Raw genomic sequence first — 11,575 nt, 5'->3', positions numbered from 1 at the left:
GTCATATTGGATCAGGGCCCCATTCATATGAACTCATTTAACTTTAACTACCTCTTTAAAAGCCCTATCTCAAAATACACTCACATTCTGAGATACTAGAATTTAGGACTTCAACATATGAATTTGTAAGGGACACAATTTGGTCCATAACAACATGAATACTGTGACAACCAGGCATAAAGAATGTTCATTCCAACTTCACCCTGCATCCATGAAACTACATTGCACTCCTTCCCCATTCCCTGCCACAAAAAACCTTCCTCTGCTCCTCTATAACCATCACTGCCACTTCCACTAAATCACATCCCTTCTACTCTTCTCCAATGCCACAATACCCTATCACTCTAGTTCTTCTGCACTATCCTGGGGCTATCTGTGTCTTCCACAAGTCCTTTTCATATATGGGTTCTATGCTGTCTGGCAGCCCTATTAGTTCCTTAAGGATAGGGACCAAATCTTGTGTTTCCCTTGGCTCCCAAGAACAGACAGCAAATGTCTGTGCATAATCTACACTTGTGCTGAAACTACTTCATACCCTGTTTAATGACATGAAATGAGAGTAAATGTCATGGCACTCCAGAAACGTTGACTGAGTGACTACTGAGAGATAGGAACAGGGTCACCTCATCCTCCTTTCCGCCACCTTTTCTAGTCTTTTCAAACACCATGAAAAGGCCTTGCTCTCTGCTTCTGTTAGACTGTTCTATTTTCTACACTTACACTCTAGGCAGTGAGAAACTCAAATAAGAATAAAGGGCATTTATCTCACTCTGAAAGGCTGAGGTTTTTTCTGTGCTGCTGGGGCTCTCACTCTTCCAACTAAAGAGCTCAATAAAAAAAATAAAATAAAATTAGGAAGAGGAAGTGAGGAAAGGGAAGGAAAAGGGAAGAAAAGGAATGAACAGAAGTGGAAAAGAAGGATGATCAAGCATTAGAGCAGGCACTGATGCCCTCCCTGCTGAGAACAGGAAGGAAACCACATTTTGCAAAGCACCTGTTAATATAGCTTTTTCTCTGGACAAAGTCCCTAATGGAAACTGAGAGAGGAGTGAGCCCTGTTTCATTCTCATGATCGTGTTAAAATGTGTAACCTCATTATCTGGCTCCTCATCAGCCCAAGAACAAGGGCAGCAAATGCCTTGTGGTTTATTTTTATTTCTGATATCATCTCCCTGATCCCAGAGGAAGCCCAGTCTGGCTTATTTAAGGCCAAATGATGTGACTGTTAGTCTCATGTGTGTCTGAAGAACGCTTCCTGTCTTTTATAGAGTGGAGAGAAAACCTAAGCTGAACCCCTTAGTTCTGTGGCCCTCACCTTCTGACCAGTAGGCAGTTTAATAGTTACCATGAACCACAGAAGCAGCTCAATTATGCTCTAAGTCAGGGAGGACACTAAGCAATTGCACCTGGTTCAGTGACCTTATTTGTTAACAGATAACAGTTGTGGAATACTTCCTGCACACAAGACTTTGAATGAGGGACAGTGGGACTTTCCCATGGAGATAACATGATCTATGGTTTCAGGAGCTCCACAATCCAGGGAAAAGACTAATTCAATAATGTATTAGTTTTGTATTGCTGCCTAAAAATTACTACACACTTTGTGGTTTACAATAGCATTCATTTGTTAGCTCATCGTTCCATAGTTCAAAAGTGCAGCATGGTGTAACTGGAATCTCTGTTCAGGGTCTTACAAGGCTAAAATCAAGTTATCAGCTGATCTGCATTCTCATCTAGAGGCCCAGAGCTCTCTTCTAAACTCATGTGGTTGTGGTAGAATTCAGTTTGATGCAGTTACAAGGCTGAAAGTACCCATTTTTTTTGCTGGATGTCAGCCAGGGGAGCCAATCTATGCTTTGAGATACCACCCACATTCTTTGTCATGTTGTCACCTCCATATTGAAATCAGTAACAGCACTTTAATTCCTTCTTATGCTTTGAATCTGACTTCTCCTTCTGCCTTCCTTTCTGACACCAGCTAGAAAAAAGTTTTCTGCTTTTAAGGGCTCCTTGATTAGATTAGGACTACTGAGATAATCTTCCTATCTGGAAGTCAACTGTGTCATATGATGTAATGTCATCACAGGAGTGATATCTCAACTTATTAGGGAGTGGCACCTGGCTGGGGGTTAGGAGTATATTTTTAGAATTCTAACTACCACAAGTAATAAAAGGAAACTTGTATATATATGTGCACCCACAAATGTTCTCTACCCCCGCTTATCACCATGCACAGATTTGCAGACCTGTGAGTCCATAAATGAGTACATATCTAGGAACCAGCAATAGTCAAAATTTCCCCCAACTTCTTTTCTTGTCATCACTCTGGAAATATAATGATCCCCTCATCTCAGAAACCAGTGTAGTCCTTGTGCTTAAACCACAAAAGAGTGACTGCATTTATAGCTATGTTAGAATACTACTTTGTGAACAAATTTTCCTTCATGGTTGTCCAAAGAATAGAAACCATTTTCATTTGTTGGTTTTTACAAAAGTGCTCAATAGTGTGGGGCACTGTGTGGTGGTCCTTCACATTTCATAAGCTACCTCGGACCCCAAATCTCTTTGAGTTGTTGACTTTGAAAATATTAATACTTCTATTTATCTCAATGCTCATGACTTTTCCATCATTTAGAAATAAAATGAACTTTTGACTGTGGTCCCATCTAACAGTCTAAAATGTAAATTCAAAGAGAAGATAGTGCATGTGACTGAAGACATGAAAGCAGGATAGGTTAGAGTTAGTGGTGCAGCTGGGAATGAAGTTGAGTAGGGGCTAATATCTGTACTGGTATGAAGATTTACAGAAGAAAATATGCATAATTCTCCAGAACCCAATAGGGATGGAAGATAAATATGATTATGTTTGGATGGTACTATGCCAGCAATGCAAATGATAAATGTCCTTGAAATTTAAGGTGTATGAGGATTCTAGGTTTTTTCTCTCTAAAATAAATGGAGGAAGAATAAATTATAGAGGATGGCACCCATTTATACCTCCACTCTATATTTGACTTATGCTTTATATCTATCATAGAGTACATTTTATGGATTCCTTTGAGCTTCCCAACTACCCTGTAAAAGAATGGCAATTAAAATAAAAGTCCTTCATTGTATTTGCTCCCTGAAACAACCCTAGTCGGGTGAGAGCTCAGAAATAAGGGACAATTGTGTCGTTAATGAGTTAATGTTCTACAGGACCGCTGACTCAGACCTAAATGTATGGTGTGGAGATGGGCTGGTGCTGGCTGAGAGAGCAGAACTGTGAAAGAGCTTAGAGATCTGTGGGGAACTGTAGTGTCAGAGAGAGGAGGAAACTTGCATAACAATGAGAAATACTTTTTTTCTTAAGTTGTTTGCCAAAGAGTTCAGAGTTTGGTTTAGGAACCTGGAATGCTACTGCATCAGAATTTTGTATAAGTAATGACAGCATGTTTGACCTAGAAAGATGAAATATATAAGGGTCAGACAAAAAAAAAAAAAAACACTTTGCATTCTTGGGGACAGGGGAACTGAAACAGAATTGCGGAATCTGACTGGGAATATGAAAGTATAAGTAAATTTAATGAACCAATGAAAACTGTAAGAGCACAATTTACATTTTAATCTACAATAAGCTGAAATCAAAATAGAGATCATGTACGTTTGATTTTCTTAATTGGCATTTACCTTGAATTAGAAATTCCTATTGATGTTAGAAGTACAGCTGGCCATCCATATCCATGGGATTTTCATNAAAAAAAAAAAAAAAAACACTTTGCATTCTTGGGGACAGGGGAACTGAAACAGAATTGCGGAATCTGACTGGGAATATGAAAGTATAAGTAAATTTAATGAACCAATGAAAACTGTAAGAGCACAATTTACATTTTAATCTACAATAAGCTGAAATCAAAATAGAGATCATGTACGTTTGATTTTCTTAATTGGCATTTACCTTGAATTAGAAATTCCTATTGATGTTAGAAGTACAGCTGGCCATCCATATCCATGGGATTTTCATTCATGGATTCAACCAACCATGGATTGAAAATATTGAAAAAATGTACAATTTTTTTCTTATTGTTTTTCCCTAAATGACACAGTATGACAACTATTTACATAGTATTTATATTGTATTGCATATTATAAATAATTTAGAGATATGTAAAGTATGCAGGAGGATATGAGTAGGTTATACGCAAATACTATGTCATTTTATATCATGAACTTGAACATCCATATGTTTTGGTATCCAAAGGGGTCCTGAATACTGAGGGACAACTCTGCATAGTCTGTGCACTCTAAATAGTGAAGTGTGATAATCTGGCAGTGATACCTGGCTAATAATTCAAAATCCCTCCAGAGCTTGTTGCAAAACAGATTCCTAGCTTCACTGTAGACCTATTCAGTCAGAATCTCCACAAACACATTTGAAAAGAAGCACCACAGAAACTGAAGGAAGGACTGGAATCTCAGGAACAGGGCTCTCAGAAAAGAAACTCCTTGATATAGTTTGGCTCTGTGTCCCCACACAGATCTCACCTTGAATTGTAATAATTCCCATGTGTCAAGGGCAGGACCAGCTGGAGAAAATTTAATCATGGGGGCAGTTTCACCCCAAGTTGTTCCCATCATAGTGAGTGAGTTCTCACAAGATCTGATGGTTTTATAAGGGGCTTACTCTTTTGCTCGGCACTCATTCACTCGCCTGCCACCTGATGAAGAGGTGTCTTCGGGCATGATTGTGAGTTTCCTGAGGACTCCCCAGCCATGCAGAACTGTGAGTCAATTAAAACTCTTTTCTTTATAAATTACTCAGTTTTGGGTATTTCTTCATAGAAGCATGAGAATGGATTAATACAGTTAATTAGTACCAAGGTAGTAGGGTCTTGCTGTAAAGATAACCGAATATGTGGAAGCAACTTTGGAACTGTGTAATGGGCAGAGGTTGGAAGAGTTTGGAGGGCTCAGAAGAAGACAGGAAAATGTGGGAAAGTTTGGAACTTCCTAGAGACTTATTGAATTGCTTTGACCAAAATTCTGATAGTGATATGGACAATGAAGTTCAGGCTGAGGTGGTCTCAGATGGAGATGAGGAACTTGTTGGGAACTGGAATAAAGGTGACTCTTGCTGTGCTTTAGCAAAGAGACTGGCAGCATTTTGACCCTGCCCTAGAGATCTGTCAAACTTTGAACTTGAGAGAGGTGATTTAGGGTATCTGGCAGAAGAAATTTATAAGCAGCAAAGCGTTCAAGAGGAAGCAGAGCATAAAAGTTTGGAAAATTTGCACCCTGACAATGTGATAGAAAATAAAAACCCATTTTATCGGGAGAAATGCAAGCCAGCTGCAGAAATTTGCATAAGTAATGAGGAGCCAAATGTCAACCACCAACACATTGGGGAAAATGTCTCCACGGCATGTCAGAGACCTTCACAGCAGCCCCTTCCATCACAGGCTTGGAGGTCTAGGAGGGAAAAATGGTTTCATGTGTCAGACCCAGGGCCCCCCTGCTCTATGCAGCCTTGGGACCTGGTACCCTGTGTCCCAGCTCCCTCACCTCCAGTGCTATGGCTAAAAGGAGTCGAGATACAGCTCAGACCATTGCTTTAGAGAGTGCAAGCCCCATGCCTTGGCAACTTACATGTGGTGTTAGGCCTGTGGGTACACAAAAGTCAATAATTAAGGTTTGGGAACCTCTGCCTAGATTTCAGAGGATGTATGGAAACGCCTGGATGTCCAGGCAGAAGTTTGCTGCATAGGCAGAGCCTTCATGGAGAACCTCTGCTAGGGCAGTATGGAAGGGCAATGTGAGGTTGGAGCCCCCACACAGAGTCCCCACTGGGGTACTGCCTAGTGGAGCTGTGAGAAGAAGGCCACCATCCTCCAGACTCCAAGATTGTCAATCTACTGACATCTTGCACCATGCACCTGGAAAAACCATAGGCAGTCAACATTAGCCTGTGAAAGCAGCTGGGAAGAGGACTGTACTCTGAAAAGCCATAGGGGCAGAGCTGCCCAAGGCCATGGGAGCCCACCTCTTGTATCAGCATGACCTGGATATCAGACATGGAATTGAAGGAGATCATTTTGGAACTTTAAGGTTTAATGACTACCCTATTGGATTTCAGACTTGCATGGGCCCTGTAGCCCCTTTGTTTAGGTCAATTTCTCCCATTTGGAATGGGTGTATTTACCTAATGCCTGTACCTCCATTGTATCTAGGAAGTAACTAACTTGCTTTCGATTTTACAGACTCATAGGTGGAAGGGATTTGTCTTGTCTCGGATAAGACATTGGACTTGGACTTTTGGGTTAATGCTGGAATGAGCTAAGACTTTGGGAGACTGTAGGAAGGGCATGATTGTTTTGAAATGTGAGGATGTGAGATTTGGGAGGGTCCAGAAGTGGAATAATATGGTTTCGCTCTGTGTCCCCACCCAAATCTTACTTTGAATTGTAATAATCCCCATGTGTCAAAGGCAGGATCAGATGGAGATAACTGAATCATAAGGTCAGTTTCCCCCCACACTGTTCTCATGATGGTGAGTGAGCTCTCACAAGATCTGATAGTTTTATAAGGGGCTTTCCCCCTTTGCTCAGCACTCATTCTCTCTCCTGCCACCCTCTGAAGAGGTGCCTTCTGCCATAATTGTAAGTTTTCTGAGGCCTCCCCAGCTATGCAGAACCTTATCTCAGGTATTTCTTCATAGCAGTGTGAAAATGGACTAACACACCCCTGGAATGCAGGAAAGGAGAGTTAGCTAGCAACAGAGGCTACAAGGTTGTTCTCTGAAGGCCACACTAACCACTCATTTTCATTAGCAGATATTAAAATTTATAATTTTTTTCAGACAAAGAAGCAGAGACTCAGAGAGGTTGAAGCTTGCCCAACATCATACAGTTAATTAGAGGCAGAGCCAGGTTTGGAACCCATGTCTTCTGACCTTTTTGGCAGTTTTCACATCTAGGTTCTTGATCTTGAGTACATTCTTGTTATATGTTATTGAGTATGGCAAGGATCTAGGAAAAGAAGATTAGAGGACAAAAAAGGAGACCCCCTCATTACACTTACCACAGACACTAAATAAGGGTCATCAAATAATGACCAAAATCATTGGTTACTTAGTGACCTAACTGATGGATGACAATCTAAAGATTCATAAACATATGATATCTGTTGGTACAAATATATTAATTTTATAAAGAATTAATCTCACTGAATTGATAAGCATTTTATTGTGCAGAACAAACAATCTTAGATGAGGATTTTGCAGGCTGAAGGGCAAGTATGTTGACTTGTGTCACCTGTTGGTGAAAGATGACATTGCAGTCTAGCTGAAACTGCACACTTTATTTCATTTTTTAAAAATTTCACTTTAACTGCTGGCATACTTGAGAACTGCACAGTTTAAATGACCAAGAGTGAATCTAATTTCTAGAAGTGAAGAATATAAAATGATAATATTGTGAGATATAGCAGTCATTCTTAGCGCTTGAGGAAGGAGCAAAAGAAGAATAAAGCATCACAGGCTTGACCACTTTGGAGGCTCAATAAATAATACCCCAAAGTATGGCACTTTGACATGCTAAACTGAAAAAGCAGCCTCGAAGATTCTCTGACCTTCCCTGCCTCCCTTTCACTCAATCTTCTATCTCTTCCAAAGCACAGAACAAGGCTGTTCTCTGATGTTCCCTTATCTACTTTAAAACTGGACCCCCAAAAAAGAACACAATTGCCTTCAATCTCTTCCCTGAAATTTCATTAACCAGAGAAGATTAAAACTCCTGTCATAGAGAAAGAAACTGAAAATTAAACACCACACCTATAATAGAGCCCAGACAAACTTTGTCCCAAACTATTGTCTGTTCTCAAATCCCATTCAATTCCCAAAAATAATTATTTACTAACCATTGTCTGAACACTGGGTCCATTCATTCCCCCTAAAAAACATTTACTCCAACAACCCTCATCTTCCCTTCCCCTATGAAGAAGGGTATATATGCTTCTGTACCCCATTGGGTTATGGGGTATTCATTCTGTGATTCCTGTGTGCTACACACATTAACTAAATCTGTATGCCTTTTTTACATATTAATTTGCCTATTGTCAGTTCATTTTCAGTGAACCTTCATAGGATGAAGGGGAAAGCTTTCCGTCTTTGCCCCTACAGCAACATAGCTGAGAAATTGCTCACTGAATGATCGATGTATTAACCTACCTTTCTCAAACTTGCTGTTAGGTTGGGGCCATGTAGCTAGTTCTGACCAATGGGAGTGATGTGTACCACTTCTAGGTCCAGGAGGTTAAGAGCTGGTGTTCCTCATCCATCTTTCCCTTTGCCCTTTGTGGTCTTAGATGCTATATATGAAGATGGCGGTACCACAGAAAGAAGGGAGCCTTAATCCTCAAGTCACTGCTTGGAAGAGAATTCCCACCAACCTGCATTAAACTTGGTGAAATAAATTTTTGTCGTGTTGAGATTAATGAAACTTTGGTTTTCTTTTGTGGCAGTTAGCAGTTACTGATCCTAATGTAGCTTCTAACCTTCATGGAAATATTCAATTTGGTCAGTTTTTTACATGATTCCTACATCCCCCCCCACTATATGTCATTAAATGTATTTTTAATTGTATGAAAAGATTGATGGTAAAATTGTATTGATACTATGTAAATGTATTTGTATCATTTTGTTGGAGGCCACATATTCCGTAAAACAATGTAGTTAAATTTTAGGCATTTTCCAGGATTCCCAACAAGATTACTGATTATTGGTATAAGCAATACATTCAGAGTCCAATCATAAATGTTTTAAAACTGGATTGTGGTGATGGTTGCACAACTCTATGAATATACTGAGAATAACTTGATCATATGCTTAAAACAGGTAAATTTTATGATGTATAAAGTATATGTTAAGAAGGTTGTTTTAAAAAAGCCAACAAGTTATGGACATTTTCAGAAATTTTTGTACATGTTTGCATGTCGATCACAATTATTTTCAAATATACTTCAAGGATTCCTAAGTACAAAGCCATCAAATATGGCATGAGCTCAATAATGCAGCCTTATAATCAGGAGAGCTAAGGATAATATCCCCTGGCCCAAGAAGAAGTCTTGCCAACAGCATCTATATAGTGAGTTTGGGCATGGTTTCAGTTGACAGGTCCCCAACAAATGGGAGAGATGATGCATCATAAAAGATAGCACAGCAAGAGATAATCCTCACAACATGGAACACTTGGGAACCCTAAGAGAATGCAGTTATCATTACTAATGATATTAGTAATGAGAGATTACTAATCTCTCACCTATATCATAAGGAGCAGAAGCTAGAGAGTTAGCTCCTGCTGAGACACAGAGTGATGACTACAGGCAATTCTGAACAGAGCCATCCTTAAGGAAAAGGGGCAAATATCCCAAGGTTGCCTCTGGAATGCATTTCTTCACTTCTCTTCCCAAACCTTTGCTGGGGTCCTTATGTTGCCCATCTGTCCAGGAGTAGAGGAAAATAAGATATCACATAATATTAAGCACAAGAAACTATTGGGAGCATATTCCCAATGAAGCGTATAAGAAGTAGCTGGAATGAACAAGGCATAAACCAAAAGAATAACTCCATAGTAATAAAAGTAGAGATGGAAATGACAAGCTGGTGTGGAAGATATTATTTTAGTAAAGCAGCCTGCCAAATATTCCTGAACTGATACCACATAGGCAACTGTCTATTTTGTAGCAGTAATAATAACTAATGTTTACTGAGCATTTACTGTGTGTCAGGTCCCATGTTAAGTGCTTCATATCATTACACTATTTAATACTCTCAACCAACATATAAGATGGGTATTATTATCCTCAGTCTGCAGATCAGGAACACAGAGGTTAAATAACTTGTTAGAGATTGCACAGTTAAGAAACGGTTTATTGTCTACACCTTACACATTACAAAGTGCTCTGTACATTATTGAGATAGTTCCACAGAGAAACCACGTATCCAGAATAGAAAAAGAAAAAGATAAAAGACTGACATAATTGAGTGTGTAGATGCCAGGTTCAATACGATGCATATTCTCAGGTATAATCTTGTTTAACCCTCAATATAATCCTGCATCACCATTAGTGTTGTCCTTACTACGGATGAGTAAACAGTCTCATTCTTTCAACAAATGTTTACTGAGTGCCTATTGTGTGCCAGTAGGATGCCTGCACCAGAGCAGTCAACAAATAAGGCTAGTTGCTTGGTTTTGTAGAATTTACATTTTAGTGGGAAGGAGAGAGAAACAATAAATAAATGTGCTATGAAGAAAAATAAAACAGAATAAACAAGAATAAGGATTCCTTGTTTCCTTCCTCAAAATAACCACTCCCTTGAATTTACTGTTTATTATTTTATTATTTACTGTTTATTATTCCTGTTTGTATTACATACACATACATTACATATGTTCTGGCATATGAATATTGCATAGTTCAGTTTTTCATGTATTTCAAACCTAGTATCATACAACAGCAAGCATTTGCTCTCTTGTTCCCAGGTCTCTATGTCAGCTGGGGCAGCAATGATTCATGTATTTTCATTCTGAGTTTGAAACTGAAGGGATAGTCTCAAGTGACATGTGCTTTCTCATTGTGGAGGTCAGAAACTCCCAAAGAAACAAAACAAAAATATGATGCTTCTTAAGGCCTTGGCTCAGAATTCTTACATTATCAGTTCTACCCAAATATTCTACTGGACAAAGTGAATCTCATGGCCAAGGCATCGATAGACTGGGAAACTATACTCTTCCAAAAGATGCAAAAGATGTAGTGTGAGGAGGCATGAATACTTGATGAACAAAAATATACTCCATCACAAATATGTAGTATTGTTTTACATGTTTTCAAACTTTTGGAAAAGGTATGCTCTGAAGCCATTCTGCAACTTGCTTTACTCACTCAACATTATGATTTTGAGATGCATTCATACATGTGACTCCAAGTCATTCATTTTAATTAAATAAATATATCAAATTTATTTTTCTATTCTCCCACTGGTAAATATTTGACATTTTCTATTCCAGATATCAATGACATTGACAGTCATCATTGTATGTGTCTTTGTCTGCTCTTGTACTAAGTTTCTCCACAGCAAATTCATAAAGGAGAAACTACATTTACACCTACATCTTCATCTTTACAAGATATTGACAAATTCTTCTCCAAAGTGTCTATGCCAATTTATATTTGAGCCAACAATGGTGACAGTTCTCATTTCTTTCCAACACTTGCTATAAATGGACTTTTACATTTTTACCAAACTTACGGATGCAAATTGTATCTTCTTGTTACTTTAATTTGTATTTCCCTGAGTTTAGGTAGTTAAGCATCCTATCAAGTTTCCTCCTAAGTTAATTACTCAATCATACCCTCTGCCTGTGTTTTATTTTTATTGAGTTGTTTAGGTTTTACTTATTGATTTGTGGCTCTTTAAATTGTTTTCATATTAATCCTTCATTAGCTATACCTTTACAAATATTTTTCTCCCAGTCTGAGGCTTACCTTTCCATTTTGCTTATGATACTGTTCATTAATGAGGCTTTTTAAAGTAGCAAAT

This window comes from Rhinopithecus bieti, unplaced genomic scaffold (assembly GCF_001698545.2).
Source record: "Rhinopithecus bieti isolate Rb0 unplaced genomic scaffold, ASM169854v2 scaffold_19871, whole genome shotgun sequence".
NCBI classification, from domain to species: domain Eukaryota; kingdom Metazoa; phylum Chordata; class Mammalia; order Primates; family Cercopithecidae; genus Rhinopithecus; species Rhinopithecus bieti.
Note: the sequence above shows the minus strand (reverse complement) of the source record.